This window comes from Equus caballus, chromosome 3 (genome assembly GCF_041296265.1).
Source record: "Equus caballus isolate H_3958 breed thoroughbred chromosome 3, TB-T2T, whole genome shotgun sequence".
Lineage (NCBI taxonomy): Eukaryota > Metazoa > Chordata > Mammalia > Perissodactyla > Equidae > Equus > Equus caballus.
This window is the reverse complement of record NC_091686.1, coordinates 95,341,655-95,361,632: the sequence shown is the minus strand read 5'-3', so window position 1 is coordinate 95,361,632 and position 19,978 is coordinate 95,341,655. Positions and strand designations below refer to the sequence as shown.

The window sequence follows — 19,978 nt, the reverse complement described above, 5'->3', positions numbered from 1 at the left end:
GTATATCTTCTTACCTTGAAGCCATTCTTTGAACTCTACTTCCCTTAATCAGAACATACTGTCCTAAATCTAATAGAATGAGGTCAGAGTTTTACGACCAGTCAGTTAACAAATATTTACTGAGCACCCTCTCTGTTCTTGGCACTAGGCTGAACACTAAGAAGCTTCCTTGTGGAATTTACGTTCCAGCATAGAACAGCCAGAAATGGGTGAAAAATCTTTCCTTTATTCAATGGAAGTCAGTTGAATGAGAGCGAGGAAAGGAGCTCCATCATCACTGCTTTATGGGTGAGGAAATTGGTTTCCTCTGCGGGAGTGGCTTGGCTGAGTCCACAGTTAAAAGTGGCAGAGTCAAGACTGGAGCCACATATCCTGGGGCTTTGGGTCTTAGGCAGTAGAGTGTGGTAGCATCAGGGTCAATCAGAGCTCAAATCTTGGCTCTGCCACTTGCTAGCTACAGGATATAAGGCAAGTTTCTTAGCCTTTTTCGCCTTTGCTTCCTCCCCTATTAAATGGGCTTAGAAATAGTACCTCCCTCCTAAGGTTGCTGTGAGCGTTAAATGAGATAATGCACGTAAAATGTTTGACACACAGTAAGCATTCAATCAATATTTGTTATTAGTATTCTGTTGTGAATAATAGGCACTAAATCAGATTCTGTGATTACAAAACTGAATAAGGTACAGCAGCAGCTAGAGAGACAGACATCTGTGTAACTGACCACCTGGCCATGGGATAGACTCCGAGTAAGCTGTTGGCACAGTGCTTTGATGGTTGGGACCATCCAAATGGTCGGGACCATTTGGAGTTGGGGACCATTTGGAGTTGAGGACCAGGGTCCAAAAGACTCCACAGAGCAGAACACAATGGGACTTTGACCTGGGAGGTAGAATTTCACTCACCTTGAAAGGTTGAGTCCCCCCGAAGAGATGCAGTTGTATTAGTTATCTATTGCTGTGTAACAAATTACGCCAAAATTTAGCAGCTTAAAATGACAAAAGTCTGTTATCTTGAAATTTCTATTGGTCAGGAACCCAGCACAGCTTAATGGGGCACTTCTGGCTCAAGTTCTCTCATGAGTCAAGTTATTGGCCAGGGCTGCAGTTGTCTCCTGACTGGACTGGAGCTGGAGAATCTGCTTCTAAGCTCACTCAGGTACCTGTTGGAAGGCCGCCAAAGCTCTTACTTCCAAGTTCATTCACATGGCTACTGGCATGCCATGGTTCCTCCTCATGTACTTTGTTTATCCTGTACAGCTGGAGTCAGCACTTTTTCTGTAGAGGGCTGGAGAGTAAATATTTTAGGCTTTGCAGGTCATACAACATCTGTTGCAACTAGTCTACTCTTCTGTGTAATGTGAAAGAAGCCACAGACAACACATAAATGAGTGGGCAAAGCTTGTTCCAATAAAACTTTATTTACAAAAAAAAGAGGTGGCCTACAATATTACCGTGATACCAAAGCCAGACAAGGACAACTCAAAGAAGGAAAATTACAGACCAACATCACTGATCAACATAGATGCAAAAATCCTCAACAAAATATTGGCAAACCAAATACAGCAATACATTAAAAAGATCATACACCGTGATCAAGTGGGATTTATACCACAGACACAGGGATGGCTCAACATCTGCAAATCAATCAATGTGATACACCACATTAACAAAATGAGGAACGAAAACCACATGATCATCTCAATAGATACAGAGAAAGCATTTCATAAGATCCAAATATCCATTTATGATAAAAAAAAAAAACCTCTCAATAAAATAGGTATAGAGGAAAGTACCTCAAAATAATAAAGGCCATATATGACAAACCCACTGCCAACATCATACTCAATGGGAAAAAACTGAAAGCATTCCCTCTGAGAACAGGAGCAAGACAAGGGTGCCAACTCTCACCACTCTTATTCACCATGGTACTGGAGGTCTTCGCCAGAGCAATTAGGAAAGACAAAGAAATAAAAAAAATCCAAATAGGCAATGAAGCAGTGAAACTCTCACTGTTTGCAGATTACATGATCTTATATATTGAAAACCCTAAGGAATCCATCAGAAGACTGTTAGAAATAATCCAAAACTACAGCAAAGTTGCAGGGTACAAAAGTTTGTTGCATTTCTGTACTCTAATAAGAAACTAACAGAAAGAGTATTCAAGAATACGATCCCACTTACAATTCCAACAAAAAAGAATAAAATATCTAGGAATAAATTTAACCAAGGAGGTGAAAGACCTATACAACAAAAACTATAAGACATTACTGAAAGAAATTGATGATGATGTAAATAAATGGAAAGATATTCCATGCACATGAACTGGAAGTTAAAATGTGCATACTACCTAAAGCAATCTACAGATTTGATGCAATCCCAATCAGAATCCCAATGACATTCTTCACAGAAATAGAACAGAGAATCCTAAAATTCACAGGGGACAACAGAAGACCCCGAATAGCTAAAGCAATCCTGAGAAGAAAAAAAAACAAAGCTGGAAGCATCATAATCCCTGACTTCAAAAGATACTGCAAAGCTATAGTAATCAAAACAACATGGTACTGGTACAAAAACAGGCACACAGATCAATGGAACAGAATTGAAAGCCCAGAAATAAAACCACGCATTTACTGACAGGTAATCTTTGACAAAGGAGCTAAGAACATACAATGGAGAAAGGAAATGGTTTTGGGAAAACTGGACAGCCACATGCAAAAGAAAGAAAGTAGAGCATTATCTTTCACCATGCACAAACATAAATTCAAAATGGATCAAAGACTTGAAAGTAAAACATGAAACCATAAAACTCCTAGAAGAAAATATAGGCAGTATACTCTTTGGCATCAGTCTTAAAAGGATCTTTTCAAATACCATGTCTACTCAGACAAGGGAAACAAAAGAAAAAATAAACAAGTGGGACTTCATCAGACTAAAGAGCTTCTGCAAGGCAAAGGAAACCAGGATCAAAACCAAAAGACAGCCCACCAACTGGGAGAAAATATTTGCAAATCATATATCCAATACGGGGTTAATCTCTACAATATATAAAGAACTCACACAACTGAACAGGAAAAAAACAGCCCAATCAGAAAGTGGGCAGAAGATATGAACAGATATTTTTAAGAAGATATACTGATGGCCAATAGGCAAATGAAAAGATGTGCAACATCACTAATCATCAGGGAAATGCAAATCAAAACTACAATGAGATATCCCTTTATGCCTGTCAGAATGGCTATAATCACCAAGACAAAAAATAGCAAATGTTGGAGAGGATGTGGAGAAAAGGGAACCCTCATACACTGCTGGTAGGAATGCAAACTGGTGCAGCCACTATGGAAAACAGTATGGAGATTTCTCAAAAAATTAAAAGTAGATATACCATATGACCTAGCTATCCCACTACTGGGTTTTTATCCAAAGAACTTGAAATCAACAATTCAAAGAGACTTATGCATCCCTGTGTTCATTGCAGCATTATTTACAATAACCAAGATGTGGAAGCAACCTAAGTGCCCATCAACTGATGATTGGATAAAGAAGATGTGGTATATATATATATATACAATGGAATACTACTCAGCCATAAAAAAGACAAAATCATCCCATTCGCAACAATATGGATGGACCTTGAGGGTATTATGTTAAGCCAAATAAGCCAGACAGAGAAAGACAAACACCACATGATTTCACTCATATGTGGAAGATAAACAAACATATGGACAAAGAGAACAGATTAGTGGTTACTGGGGGAAAGGGGGTGGCAGGGCACAAGGGGTGAAGGGGCACATTTATATGATGACTAACAAATAATAACATACAACTGAAATTTTACAATGTTATAAACTATTATGACCTCAATAAAAAAAAAAAAAAAACAGAGGCTAACCCCACCTCTAAATCTCTACAAGGACAGCAGCATGGTTTAGCAAAAATAATACTGGCAGTCACTTAGCTTCTCAGGGCTTCCGTTCCCAATCTGTAATCCATGTGGGCTAGATTAATATTTTCTTGGGTCCTCCCCACCCCACAAATGCTGTGACTTTAATCTTTATTCACAGCAGTATAATAGCCATTTATTTGTTCCCTCTGTCTTTCTCTGTTAAAACTAATACCTTAACCAGGGTGTCAAAACACTTTGTAAATCTCGAGTAGAATGGGAGAAATTTAGCCAGGGACAACTTAATCGACGTGTTCAAGTCCCTCCTGTTAATACATGTAGTCTCAGTCACTCGTGACGTGGCTGGCCAGCTTTGGGGCAGAGAGTGATGGGCTCATGGCAGCAGATCCTTTGCCAGCCTACGTGAGAAGGGAGAGGCCCAGGAGCTGGAGGACCAGTGACATCATACTAATAGCTGCTGGTGATGGATTGCTTACTTGGTTCAATACAAAGTGTGTAATCCAGGAGATATCAGCTCTTAAGGTTCTTAAGATGTAGATGCTTAAGGAATCACAAATAGTAGAGTCTCTATGAGAGGTATGCGAGAGTAGACCCCCAACCCCCGAATTTCCCTTAAATTTATTGCAAAAAAATCTTTAGTATTTCCTTTTGCATTATTACACTTGTGTTGAACATACAACCTGGTTTTTCTAGAACAACCGTAGTATCAGGTCAAGGTCTCTCAGAGGTCGAAAGAGGCTTGGATTCTTTTTGCTGTTGTTTTTGAGGCTCTTGGTATATTAAAGTAGTAAAATAATGACAAAACAGGACTATAAAAACTGAAGAATATTTTAAATGCCTACATGTACAAATTTGCATGCATGCAAAAAGGTGATAAGATATTTCCTCCTCTCAAGATAAAGTGTGCGTTCATAGGGAACTGCAGGTGATTTGTTATGGAGAAAGGAGGCTGAAGTTCAAAGCTGTATGATGAACATCCTCTTCTTTCAGTCCTGTCAGTATAGCTCTGGGCGTGTATTTGGAGATATTAGTTAAGAGTGTACATTTGAGGCCCTTCATGGATGGAAAGCTGGGTTAATGGACCTCCTGTATCCTGTATTCCCACATTTCCTGCCTACCCCTGCAGTGATAGGCTTGGTTGCGTCCATCCTGTCCTATCAACAACTCCATGGTGTAAATGAAAAACCTCGAACTCAGAGTCCTTGCTCCACCGTTTACTAGTTGTGTAACCTTACGTGAGTTAGTTAAGCTTGCTATTTATAAAATGGAACTAGGAATGCTTTTTTCAGAGTTGCTGGGAATAAAATGAGGTAGTGAGTATAAAATATGAAACATAATGGAAGCTGAAGTGTCAGATACCATCACTACCACTACACACACACACACACACAAACACACTCATGCATCAGATCCAGAACCCCAAGTTTTGGTTTTGAAAATCTGTTGAGTGTCACTACACTGCCTGCCTGGGCCCAGTGAAGAGTCTTGTGGCTGTCACTTCCCTGAGCTCCTGTCCATAAGTCAACTGACAGCACTGCGGCTGCAGTGATGTGGCCCTGGGTTCTGCCTCACTCCATCCTCTCCTGTTCCCCCTCACCTGCCTTTGGTAAATGAACATGTGCGAGACAGTTTGCACATCTGAGACAAATCTCTTATGCTGCCTATGTGAGAAAATTGAGACAGAATAGGACTTTATTAAATAGAAAAGATAATATCCAAAGGGCATTGGAGCGCCTACAGATTTCCAGGAGGACTGTCAGCCATGGTTCCTGGGGCCCCCACTGCTAAGAGAGACACACCTTGCTGCCTCCGCCAGGGAAGAGCTTGTGCTGCAAAGAGAAAAAAGATAATAGGAGTGAAGTGCTCTGATCTGTTGTCCAGGGTCTTTAACTGTTGGGGAATGAGGATTTCTGCCCACAACAGTCATTGCTGGGCAAGTTCTTGCCCTTTACCTGGAGTTCTGCATTTGAATAGCAGTAATGCCTTGTGGATCCAGCATTTCCTGGTTTGTGATGGAGAAACAGCCTCCTGGCTGGTCTCTAACTGCTGGGTCCAATAGGTCATCTGTACTTCATGTCAGAAGAAGATGAAAAAGCGGAAAGGCAGGGAAAATCAAAATCATCTCACGCATTACAATGATGTAGTGTCTATAGTCTGTACCGTAAACTTTGAACTGGGAAGCTGCGAGGGTGACTACCAAAAATGGAAAGTTCCAAGCATGTTAAGCGATAGAGAGGAATGGTTAATTAACTGGCAGAGGGTCACTCTTGGAATAATTTGCAGCCATTTACAACAATCATTATGGACCTTCTGTATCGTCATGGATAAGGTTAGAGATATAATGTTAAGTGAAAAAAGGCAGGATGTAAAGTTGTTCCTATATTGTATAAAATTGGTATGCAGATGGACATACACTGAAATAGATCCTGGGAAAAATTTAACACCTGACACGGTGTAGGTTAGGTTGCTGTGATGATGGCTGGCCTTTTTTCTGCTCTTTTCCCAAACTTTGTTTGCTTATATGTATATGTGCATGTGCGTGTATAATTATATCTATTTTTATGTATGTAATTATATATAAATATGTACACATACAAATATACATATCATTTTTTAATGAAAATAGTTCTGATTTTAAGCATTTTGAAAAGATTGGAGATCTCTGTGAGCAGAGCAGATGCAAAAGAAAAACAGTTCTACTTAAAAAAGTACTTGGTTGGAACTTGGCACATACAAGGACTAAACTTTAAAATCCGTCAATAGATGAGTGAATTTTACACTCCATGCTGCAGACCGTGCTTCACTAAGTAACTAGGATCTTTCTTTTTTCTGTGGAGATCCTAGATATAAATCACGGTTTTGTTTCCCTTGGTTGAAATGACATTCCCCTTTGATCATTACTTCACACAATGAAAAGATATTTCCTCGTGCAAAGTAATGGTTGACTTCTCATAACCTCGACAACAAAGGGGCCCTGTGTGAGGACGCAGGAATTCCTCTTGGAAGATGGGGAAGGCCCCCAGCTGAATCGTATCCAAAGAAGATGTTGCAAAGCTTGCAAAGCTTGTTCAGAGAAAGGAGCCCAGCTGGAGACCTTTCCTTTCTATTCAGATGTTGGCCCTGCTTGTGGGTGGGGGTAGGGGAAACCCATGAAAGAAAACCCGAAAACAAGCCTGAATACATTTACAAATTGCAAGGAAACGTTAATGCTCGCAGCCAGTGTTGGTGCCAACTCGGGCTTATCGTATTTAGAATTTAACTCCACTTGGAAAGAAATTTGGTTTTTCTTCTTGTGGAAGTTAAAGAAGGTAACAGAGATAGACCTGTCCACTCTGTGGAAGAAACTCGGAGTAAAAACCCGTCTGTGGATAAGCTACAGGCTACCTCAGTTCACCCACTCCCTCTGCTCTCGGCCCGCTAGTGCGTCCAGCTTGTTGCCGCCAGTTGTTACTGTGAGCTGCAAATCTCAAGTCAGCATTCACAGCCCCTCCCTACCTAACCTGGCCCACCCTTGTGCCTTTATCTCCCGCTATGCTGTCTTTCCCACCACCTACTAATCTTCCCCTCCAGCCAGCTTCCTCACATCGTTCAACTGGTCCTAGACCTGGGGGGGACTTAGAGAATGACATCCAGTACCTGCAAGTGAGTCTGGCATGTCCTAGGCCTTCAGTAAATGTCTGTGCCCTTTCCCCTTCTGCCCTTTGCCCTTGTTTGAACAGAAATTCCCCTTCCTGCAATAGGTACTTAAGGTCCTGGTCAATAATAGATCCTTTAACAAAAGCCAGAAAACAGAGTAGTGATGAGAAGAAATGAGAGGTGAGCGCTGGCCCTCTTCTCCATTGAGAGACTTCTCTCTCCAGCCTACTTGAATGTTGGAGATTAAGAACAACGAGAAGAATGGCAGCTGCTGTTTTTGTGCTTCTGCCACCTGCTTATCCTAACACATGGTTATCTGCACTTCCCGTCTAAAAACACAAAGGCCCAGAGAGGTTGAGAGATTTGCTCGAGGCCACACAGCTAATAAGCAGTGGAGCTAAAATTCAAACTCAGTAGTTTCTGAGTTCTCCAGAACAATCCCCTCTTTCCACTCTGCAAAAGTGCTTTCCCAAAGACTCACAGACTTCTGGTCACCAGCAGCATTTGCCCCCCATATCTGTGGGTGGTCAGGAAATGTAAGAAATACCCCTTCCTCACTGTAGGGGTGGCTCCAATTGAAAACTAAACTTCTGACAGAGTAAAAATTCCATTCCACGTACAAATAATTTAGCTGGTTAAATATCAAGCTCTGCAAGGCTCTATTTACTAAGAGACCCATGGAATGTGATCCCTTCAGGGGGTTGATGTCCTTGAAAACGCTATAAAAATCACCTAAGCACCTCCAGACAGCACCATCTAATAGAACTTTCTGTAATGAGGAAAGTGTTCTATGTCTACACTGTCCAATATGGTAGCTACCAGCCTCTGGTGGCTTTTGAGCACTTGAAATGTGTCTAGCTGGTGTAACCAAGGAACTAACCTTTAATGTATTTAATTTTAAGTAATTTAAATAGCCACATGTGGCTAGTAGTTACCATATTGGACTGCACAGCTCTAGAATATTCTGAAAGGTTGATGTCTGATCCCCACATTTTCATAATACTTTGCCTGTAAGCTCCTTTCGAGCAGTGGATCATGATTATTTGCTTGTGTTTTACCCACCTCACTAGGTTGTAAGATTTGTCTTATTCCTCCTGCTCTGATCCTCTACTAGCACGTGGCCTGGCCCACAGCTCTAGATGTTGAATAATTAATGTAGGTTAAAGAAATGGATGCGAGTCAGCTTTTGCAAAAGTGTCATTGTTATTGCTGGTATCATCGAGTTTACCCTTTCTCATGACTTGGCTCTTTTGACTACATTAGTCCCAAATCTTCAGATGAGGCCCAGACTCCTCTCTGTGAGCACATTTTTCCTTCCTAAATGGAAATCACTTTGTTAGCTGATTATTGTGGTTATTTGACTCTATTTCTCTAAATGAGCATTTTTATTACCGCTTCTTGTTTGGTTTTTTTGGGTTTTTTCTTCAGTTTTAGACATTATCTTCCACTATGGAGGAAGATGATTCAGCTTCCACCCCGTGCCCCATCACACATAAGGACTGTTCCCACTCCCCACTGAACCCCGCTTCGGTTTTAGTTACATGAATGTCTGCTATCTATTATGCCTGTGTAAATGCTGTTCACGGCTAAGGCAGGTAGAGAATCCTAATTATATTTCCTTTCCTGTACAGCTTTTTCTCTGGAGGTAGCAAATGGCTCATTTTTTCCTTTGTTTAGTGCTCTGCATACTTACCATTGATTCAGCCCCAAATTCTTTCCCTATTGTATAAATCTTTCCCTTTAGGACACTTCAGTTATTCTATCAATTTCATGTCTTGTAAGAAAACTGCCCAAAGCCTCCTTTCCTTCTCTAGTCTGAGCGAGTGGTCCTCTCGGCTGCGCACACTGCTGGCATTCTGGGATCTTCCATCACTGTCTTCCTGGGGGCTGCCTGTGTCTCTCTCTTGTGTTTAATGCCCTATTTCCTTGTATCCCTCCCCTTCCCTTCTTGGTTTACTCCCTCATTTGTTTGTTACGTCTTCTAATAGCATCCTTCCCAGGAGGGGAAGGCATGTGCATGGTAATGTTTTTGAGACCTTCATATGTAAAAATGTCTTCGTTCTACCTTCTCGCTTAGTTGGTAGTTTGGCCAAGTTTAGAATGATTCGTGTGTGTGTGTGTCTGTGTCTGTGAGGTTAAGAAGTCTAAGACCATTCTGATCCCCAGTTCTTTGTATATGGCCTGTTTCTTTCTTTCTAGAAGCCTGGGAGATCTTCGCTTTTTTCCCAGTTCTGAAATATCACAATGGTATGTCTTGATGCTGAGTCTGATTTTCTCTGTTGTGTTGGGCACTTGGTAAGTGCTTTCCTCTAGAAATTCGTGTCTTTCAGTTATGGGAAATTTTCTGAAATCATTTTGTTGATGAATTCATCGCCTCCTTTTGTTTTTTGGAGTTTCTTTGTTTTTTATTTTTAGGACTCCTATTATGTGGATATTGGACCTCCTAGACTAGTCCTCTAAATTTTTTTACCTTTTCTATTCCATTTCAAACATCTTTATCTCTTTTGCTACTTCATATAAGATTTCCTCATCTTTTTCTTCAATGATGAAATACTCGTTTTTCCTGTCTTCTTTTAATTTCCAAGAGCTTTGTTGTTGTTCTCTGATTTTTTTTAATAGCCTCTGTTCTTTTTGGATGCAAGTGACATGATGAGGCTATTATTGTCAATTGTTTTGTTTTGGTTTTCTTCTCCCTACTCTATGTTTTAAGTGCTTTTGGGTTGGTTGGTTGGTTTCCATGTCTCCCTTTCATGTTAGAGACTTGCCTCAGGTGTCTGGAGGTGGCTGCCAGCGTTCCCAGAGCCGTGGAGCGGAGCAGCTGAACATCGCAGCATTCCTTGTGCACACAGTCACTTCATTTCCCAGTTGGGGTTCGGAACCCCTGCCCTTTGCTGTGTGTTCTCTGCTATGTTCCTGAGCCAGAAACCCTATTTTACCCTTTTCAGGCACTAAACTTACATTCTTCAGTTGAGATGGAGAGTGGAAACCACCTCGAGGCCAGAGTGCAGAAAGGGATTTAGGAACCTAACTGCCTCTTAAACACTTTCAAGGGCCTCAGTAACCGGGTCACATATGCCACATCTGTCCACAACATGGGTCTCTCCATTGTCTTTTGTGTAAGTCATATTCTTTCTTACCCTTTTGCTTTTACTAAAAATGTCCTCTCTGCCTAACTAATTTCTACCTATCTCTCATAGCCCCATTTTTCCATGAAGCTTTTCCTGGCAGCTCGGCTGCACTGGGATTGCTTCTTCTCCCAAACTCCCATGATGCTTAGCACCAATTGGCTGTGCCAGTCCTTGGGTCCTCACCATGTACAACCATATACAACCCAACGTAACGTCAGTGCTAGCTTGCCCAACCAACAAATGAGTCATGTACATAAGGCATCAGCAGAGTAGGTGTGCCAAAAATATTGTCTTTTGAAAAAATTTATTATCTCAAAAAGTCTTCCTTGGAAAAAAATAGAATTCCTTTGAAGAGTCTTATTTTATGCTTATTGTTTTTATTTTGGTACATGATCTTTATAGTGCTGAGAGCTCGTAAAATTCTTACTCCATCTCTGGATATGGTTAGTTTTCGTCTTAAAAGTTCTTGAGTAAATGAACCATGTCTTACACTTCTTTGTATAATTGTGCCCAAGTAGACACTCATTTAACATAAGATACTTTTAATAAAATGTATGCATATATGCATAATATACTTCTGAGATAACAAACTATAATGTAGGATTAAAATACCATATTTTAGGGGCTAACCTCATGGCATAGTGGTTAAGTTTGATGTGCTCTGCTTTGGCGGCCTGGGTTCATGGGTTCAGATCCCAGGCGTAGACCTATACCACTTGTCAGCCATGCTGTGGCAGTGACCCACATACCAAATAAAGGAAGATTGGCACAGATGTTAGCTCAGGGCAAGTCTTCCTCAACAAAAAAAAAAAAGGGGGGGGGAACCTACATTTGTTCGAATATTAGATGTCATCAATTGTAACATGTACCATTCTGCACCACAAAAATACAAAACAATGTCGCCAGTTTAACCATGATGTGCCAGTAATTGTAAGATGCATTCTAGTTTCAGAGATGTTAAAAGGTAAATGAATACATATGCATGTTAGATTTGATAAAATATGTACATTGTTGTTTTATAATATTATACACTGGTATTAGGCATCTTAAAACTGTTGATGTTTTTACATCAAATTTTTAACAGACATGAAATGCACCACGTAAATGCAAGCCACCGTGTGAGGAGATACGATGCGGAGATAAACAATGATGAAGCCATGACCCCTCCCTACTAAGAGTTTGAAGTCTAATGGAGGGAATGTTATATAAATGAATTACTGTGACCTGGGCAGAAAGTGATCAGAGCTATATAAGAGGAAAGATTCTGCAGAAATTTTTTAAATGGAGTGATTACCTTTAGTTGGAATTTTAAGAAATCTTTAAGGAGGAAGTGGTGTGTGAAATGAATTTTGGAGGATCAGTAGAATTTTGCAAAATATCAATGGATATGGCAGCATGCCAGCTGGGGGAAGTAATATGTGCAAAGGCATAGGAACAGGAAGATATAGGCATGGTTAGAAAACAGTGAAAAGTTCAGATTGGCTAGAAATAGGAATGGCTAAAGGAGCTTCAGAGAGAATATAGGAGGCCATTGGTGCCATACTGTGGAAGGCCTTGAATGCTTAGCTGAGGATATTAAAGATTTGGTAGGCAATGCAGAACCACTTAAGGCTTCTTAACCTGGCAGTGGCTTGTCGAGAGCTATTTTTTGCATGGCTGGCTCCATCTCATCCTTTGGGTCCCGATTTAAATGCTGCCTCCTCAAAAGTCCATCCCTGACTCTAAGTAGGTTCTCTCCTGTAACTCCAAATTGCCGCATCAAGTTGGTTTCCTAAAAAGCGCTTATCATTGGTTGGTTATCTGTCTACCAACCACACGGCGAGTTCCAAGTTCTTTAAACACCAAGCAATCCCGAATAGTCACTCTTCTGCACATAGGGCTGTCGTTCTATACAACACACAACATGGCGTCCCATTCGCTGCAGTTTTCTGGTTCTTAGCACACAGTCGGAGTTCAATTATTTGACTAAATAATACGCCATCCTTTCCTGACTCCTCTTTGTCATGTTCCCTGTGCCTAAAAGGGCCCCCCAGCACACCTCGCCATCATTATTTTTCCATCTGCCGCAGTTCCTCTCCTCCTTCAATGAATGCCTGGTTCAGGTGCAGTCAGCCCAGTTACAAAGTCTCCTAGTCCTGAACCTGCTCAGGTTTGTTCCTGTTCCTCTGATGGCATTATTTGTGCCCTGCATAATATTTTAGTGATTTGTGAACTCTTCTTGTCTCTTTTCTCTCCCCAGCTAGATGGTTAGCTCCCAGTGGGCATGATCTTTGCCTTTCTCGTGTCTTCCTTACCAAACACTAGTTATAAATACTGTGGTAAAAATTAAGAATAATAGAATCAGGTGACATTTGGGCAGTGTATTAGATTTTAAGGAATTATTAAACAATAAGAAATAATACTGAGTGAAAAGACATTGCTGACAAGAATATGAAGTTGAATCACCAAAAGGATGAAACCATTCCAATATTATATGGTAAATTTGAGGCAGAATTTATTATCTCAAGATGTCGTCTACTTGGGAGTGGGCTAAGAGCATTTCTTGAAAAAGTTGTGTTTGTTTATAGTGAATCTCTTGAATAATCATAGAGAAGTTGGTAAAAATCTGCACATTTGCTTTACTTTCTCAAATTCTATACATCGTTATTCTCATTATAAGCAAAGCTATTTTCTAAATTATATATCTTACTGAAACATTGTAAGTGTATTCGTTGAAACTTTGGTTGTTTGATATGTCTCCAAGAAGCAAATTCCTTGAGTTTTTTTCCTGCTTAGTTGAAACGCTAACCGTCAGAGAAGACATGTATTGTCATGTAATGTTTATCAACAGTGATAAGTAACGACAATGGCTTTCGGTTATGGAGCAATTCCAACACGCCCAGTGTGTGATAAACAGCCTAGATGTTGTACCATTTAAATCTCACTACAACCTTATTTTATAGATGAAAACACTGAAATTTGTGTAAATTGCTGATTGATTGCTGAGTGTCAGGAGCTGGGCTGCACCCCCAGGCCTGGCAAATTTCAAAGCACTGTCTGCCAGGGCTAACTGTTCAGGCCAGGACCTCCATTCCCCGACGTCACTACCTAGCGCCCCTCAGGAGTGCTTTCTTCTGTCACTTTCCAGGTGCAACTTGGCTGTGAAAAGGAGGCAACTTGCAGGCCTCAATTTTCAACTTTTTTGTTGTTGCAGGAAGAGAAGTTAAACTTCTAGAGAAACCTAATGGACAATCTCCACAACAGGTAAACTATTTTCTTTTTTATGCTTTGGGAAAAAGCTCTCTTCTTTCCACTTTCCATTAAATATTCTATTACTCAGTCTTTCACTACAGTTTTTATTACCTAAAACATTAAAGCCAGTAGACAGAGCAATCCCCAAAGTCTATTTCTTTCTGGCTCGTTCAGGTTTTAGTAGAATGCTGTTATTTCCTTTTTGGTTTTGTTTGTGTAGGGGATACAGTTCTAAGACATGTGAGATGAGGCACGACCCAACAAAGTCTTCATGCTGAAAAGATTTACAGTATGAGAGCCAAGATGAAGTGGGACACTGCCTCACTTGAGCTTAGCTAGAAATGAGCACATCAGATGACTCCAATTTTTCGCTACTCTGCACATGTCCACTGATGACAGCAATAGCACCCCAAGTATTAATTTTGGGGTTACAAATAAATTTTAACAAGTAGATGAGTTCACAAATATGGGCTCCACAAATTATGAGGATCCAGTACCTATAAAGCATGTAGATTAACACCTGATAGATAGGAAGCTCTATGGAAGTTTGATACTTTTATCATCATCTTCATTATTATGTGTTATTAACTATCCTGAGGGCATTGGACACCTCTGGGAAGTTTTAGTCAGGGGAGTGATGTGATTCAGATTTGTGTCCTAAAAACATCATGTGACTTCCATGTGGCCAATGTATCAGACGACACAAGTGGATGCAAGTGACAGGAGGATATTGCAGTAATTAATTCAGGTAAGAAAGAGGTGATAATGGTTTAGGACAGGGCAGTGGCAGTGCACATGGAAAGAAAAGGGTGGGTCTAAGAGAGAAGGTGTAAGAGGTAGCAATCCTGCCCTCGCATTGCGTTTCCCCTGCCGTGTGCTCTGCAGCTCCACCAGCACCATTATCTGCTCACCTTCGCTCACGAGCGTTTCCTCATCTTCCTGAGATTGCTCAGGCACTCTTCGCCTTATGTAACACATTGTATGACATAGTTCAGTGTCATACAGTCTATTAGTCATCTATTTGTATATCTATCTCCCTTGCTAGGCTGTAAAACTCTTTCCAGATCCCTGAAACAGAGTTCAGTCCTTGGCACAGAGCAGGGACTCAGGAACTGTTTGTTCCATGAATAGGTGGTGAGCCCTGTACCGGACAGCAGGGACCCTCGACCTCTTTGTGTCTTAGTAACCAGCAGAGTCTTTTGCCTCCAGTGGGTGCTCGGAGAACCTTACTCAGTCTTTTCAAGTGCAAAAACTTTTTACTATTCTTCAGAGAAACGCTGGGGGCCCAATTCCACACACATAAGGTCATCTACAAGTGTGGGACAATCTGTTTTTTCTTGTCCTCTGACTAGTTCATGCTTCCAGCCCTGAGTCCAAAAGCACATTTGTAAAATAAAGTGAGTGGGTAGGAAGTTCTCTAAGATTCTTTGTGGTTTGGGCACTCTAGGATGCTGAGGATTACCCAGAACGAGTTTATTCCAAGCTTCTAGCCATGAGCTGTGCTTTTGAAGCTGTCATTATTTGTAGCCTTACAAGACTGTATTATATAAATTTCTCTCTATATCGTCTCCTCTAAAACTTCCTCCTCATTTCCAGAACTTAACTTTTTCTAAATGCTTCAAGTTTCTTCCAGACTTCTCCCCACTCCCTGATAAGGCTACCTACCAAAATTAGAGACCTACCCTGTGTTAGAGAGACACCCTGATTCCCAAGGGGTTCCGGGGAGGATTTGGTCAGAACATGGCCCATCTCTATTCACGGTGTCTAAAAGTGACTGTCTCCCAACAGTTAAAGAATATTCCCACTGATGATGACCATGAACATGAAAGCAGTCAACATTTGTTAAAAGCCTACTACTTGCCAGACGCACTCTGCCAGGCCTATCATGTGTTTAAGACATGTGATCCTCATAGGAACCCTGCGAGATTAGGTATTACTATTTTCCCCATTGATTGGTTGGCAAAACTGAGAATTTAAGTGACTTGCTCAAGATCACCCAAATTATAACAGGGCAACCGAGATTTTGACTCCAGAGCCCCCTCCCTTAATTACAGCACTAGACTGTCTCCTCTGGACTGGATTTTAAGTTCTTGCTCCTCTTCTCCTAGCCCCCCTGTATGACTTTGACCAGTCCTTCTGGTAATGTGGCCATAGAAATGAAAGCGATTACATACTGATGCCAAGAGTATCTCTGGTGTTTATAAGTACATACCCTACTAAAGGTCGGTGATGCTGAGCTTCCTACGTAACTTGAACCAAAGTCGGGGAGATCAGCCCAACAAGCTGAGTTGAGATGAGTTTTGTCAGATGACACTGTTGCCATGATGGTCGAGAGTATGATTGAAGGGGGTCCACTGAGTCCCAAGAAGAAGATGTAGATCTGCCTATGTTAAGTGAAAACATGTCATCTTCATTTCAGATTTAAAAAATCTTCTCGATAAGTTATATTTGTATTATTGAGGATTCTCCAAAGTGCACTTGTTCATATTCTCAGGAACTAAAAGCCATCCAGAAGGTTGTGGCCTGCCCCCCGTCTTCAGCTGGCTCGGAATCTTGGGGCTGCAGCCATGATCCCTGATCACCATGCTTGGTTTGGTTTTCAACGACATGGGCTGTTGATTCATCAGCAAACAAGATTCTACCAAGTAGCAGAATTTGTGGGAAATATCTAATTCCGTATCACTGATGAAAAGCTATCATCTTAAATGAGATTATGTATGTGATTAGTTGAGCTCCATATATGGTCTCAGCCACTTTCTCTTCAGAGCTGCCTGTGATAATTCGCATGACTTCCTCAACACATACTTCAAAAGCACATTGATAAGCACATGGTACTGTCTGGATTACCAACTCTGAGAGTTTTAGATATTGTCTTAAGCTGTTGAATTGGAGCCTCACTGAAGCGTTTAGGGGCATATTAAAAATCAGCTTCCCGCACTATGTTGATAATGGAGAGTGAGTTAATGCAGCCTGGCGCCTATGCTAATAACAGGGAATACCTTCTATATTTTAGCAGGCATAAAGAACATCTAAACTTCTCTATTAGCCACCATCACTCACGCCCATTAATGATGTTGGGTGTTTTCATGAGATTACTGAAAATAGTGTGAAGGTCCTTATGTCCCCTATACTTTCTCCAGTGGCAGTTTTAGAACATCTCTATGTAGTAAGAGTTTAAGAGCTTGGAAGGGAGACTTAAGACAGGAGCCTTGTCTGAAAGATACATGCACAGCAAACAGACTGATTTGGGGCAGGAAAGGGAAGAGAACTTGATGGAGATGATAGAGGAGCTAAAGTCCCTTCCCCAACCACTGTTGACGTGCCCCCGTGACCTGCCCTATGTCAGGCATGCAGCAAGCAGCAACATGTACCTTAGATAATACCAATTTTTGCAGAGTCCAATACTGTTGTCTATTATTTAGTATCTTAGCTAGAAAGCCTTTGATCAGGATATTATCTGTGTTAGGCAAGGTTCAGTCAGAAATGGGAGCCCCTTCTTTCAAACAGAGGGAAGTCAGACTCAGTGGGTATGCAGGGTACGCAGGTATTGGAAGAGCTGGGATTCCAAATGGGATGGTGAGGCAGCACGCCGGTGGTCACACAGAGATGTTCAAGACAGGAAGACATTACCACCCTCTGGTGAGACACGGGACTAGATGCTGGGGCGGTAGCTGGAAGGAGAGGTTCCATGGTTCTCACTGGCATCGGGGGGGTCAGGCTGTTGGGCATCTAGAGCTGTGGAGGAGATACGGCCACTGCCAGGATGGACAGGATACTGTCCAAAGCAGGGATAAACCATGGCTTCTCAACCTCTTCCCGCTCTGCTCTTCCACCAGCACCTTCCACTGGTGAGACCTACCTGGATCCAGAGGGCAAGGCTTCCTCAGCATTATGGTGCCCTGAGAAAATGAGCGAGCAGGGAGAGGTGAGGACGGATCTAAGAGCAGACAGACAGTGGACTAGCCAATGTCTTAGGTTTATTCCAACCATTCCCCAATTAGTAAACATATAGGTTGTTTAAATTGATCCCATATTACTAGACATTTGGTTATGTTAACTTTTCCCTGCCACAGCCCCCATAGAGAAGGGTAAAAAGCAACGTAAATTAGAAAGTGTTTAAAAACAAATTTTGAAAAACACAGAATTTTTAGAAACTTAAGAGGATTGGAAAACTATACTAACTGGGGCTGAGATTGGGAATAGTGACTGCAGGTATTAGTTTCTGACCAATATTATTTCTAACCAACATAAAATTATGTTCCGGCCAACTAGGTTTGGGCCATATCATTTGCCACCAAGAAGAGCCAGTGGTGATGGGGGCTGCCTCACTATTGCCAGGAACTTCCCAAGTTCTTAGGATGTTAGTCCTCCCCCTTCAAGTAAAGCTCACCTGGACCAAGCAGCAACATAGCAAAGCAAAGAGGCCTGAACTGCCCTGACTTCCTTACAGCAGTAAGGCACTGGTTCCCAAAGTGTGGCCCCCAGCCAGCAGTATCAGCACCACCTGGGAGCTTGTCAGAAGTGCAAGCTATTGGGCCCACTCAGATCCAGGAGGATTCCTTACGGACCCTGTGCCCTCTGCGTCCACCAGGATCGCCACCCCTACCATGTGTATACCCCAGTCTTTATTCGTTAATGAATTGCATCTCATCTGCTTCAGACAGGAGCCTACTCCCAGGAATTTACAGTCCAGAGAACAGGGGCACAGCTCCAAACATTTTCCCTAAAATAGTTCCCACCAAGTGTACAGGAGGATCTGAGGGGACTGGCGAGGTGTCTAGATGGCTGACCACAAGCTACTAATAGAGCTTGAAAATTTCTATATGCCTTCTGTTTAATTCCAATAATTCATGCAAATTTTGCCTTTTCAAACACAATATTCTGAATTTATTTTAAATAATGAGCTTCTTCCCCCCCAAAAGTTCAAATTTGGCTGTATTTATTTTGTGGCTTTATCTTTACTTCCTAATTCATGGCCCTATACCCTTATCCAGAAGATGGAGCCCCAAGACCAGCTCTTACCATGGGGCAGCCCATGGGGATGGGGGGAGGGGGGTTCGACCACAAGGATGGTCACAAGGGAGGAACAGCCAGTTGGACAGGCCCAGCAGCATCATATCTAACCCAGGTGGAGGACCTGGACCCCTCTATACCCCACATACTCCTTCCTCCCCCAGCCTCTTCCATAGAATTATTGTCCAGACATACAGGTTGGAGAGAACAACCCAAAATCTCCCATTTAGGGGTTCGATGTGCAGTCATTGTGTCAAAAGAGGGCCCCATAGAATCGTAGGAGCCTTTTGACTCCACCGTGGTCTGGCCAGGCTACAGAATAAATCCTATACCTGGCCAGAGCTGGAGGAGGCCGTGCCATATGGTGGTGCCATGGCCACCAGGACTTGAAAGTGACGGTAACTGTCTGAAATATTTACCATATCACCTACTCCCTAACTTTGCCACATGGCAAAGCACCTATGTTATTTGTGCACGAATTCTCATGTGTCTGAGGGCTTTCCCATACCAAGTCCCTTCCTTGACATTAAATAACCACTATATAGTGCCATCTGGTGGTGAATACTTGGAACCACACCTATGAAATTCTGTCCAAGTCCAAATCAAGAGGATCCAGTTCCCCTTTGCTAATGCTACTGGACCACAAGCTGCTGCTTCCTGTGTAATCCAGTGGACTCAAAAAACAACAGAACCTGGGGCCGCCCTGGTGGCGCAGCGGTTAAGTGTGCACATTCCGCTTCGGTGGCCTGGGGTTCGCCAGTTCGGATCCTGGGTGCGGACACGGCACCGCTTGGCACGCCATGCTGTGGTGGGTGTCCCACATATAAAGTAGAGGAAGATGGGCACAGATGGTAGCTTGGGCCAGTCTTCCTCAGCAAAAAGAGGAGGATTGGCAGCAGATGTTAGCTCAGGGCTAATCTTCGTCAAAAAAAAAAAACCTAACAAGACATATTAATTAATATAATAGGAAGTATTATAAATATATAGCATTATGTAATATATAATAATTATATATAATATAATCAGGAAATAAGAATAATGAAAACAATAACAACAGCATTAAAAGCTAT

The 19,978-nt window shown here is 41.8% G+C and overlaps 1 protein-coding gene across 10 annotated transcripts in view; it reads left to right on the top strand.

Annotated features, from left to right (window-relative positions):
* C3H4orf19 (chromosome 3 C4orf19 homolog) overlaps positions 1-19,978 on the top strand; it is an 84,980-nt gene that overhangs the window by 53,076 nt on the left and 11,926 nt on the right. For 7 of the 10 annotated variants that reach the window (XM_070264014.1, XM_023638243.2, XM_070264009.1 and 4 more), the window contains one exon: positions 13,858-13,907. The exons of 1 other annotated variant lie outside the window; for it this stretch is intronic. The gene's annotated coding sequence lies outside the window, so the exon portion shown is untranslated. Of the gene's footprint in view, positions 1-13,791; positions 13,908-19,978 lie in introns of all 10 variants that reach the window. 2 more of the 10 variants (XM_070264008.1, XM_070264012.1) reach the window with 1 other exon arrangement.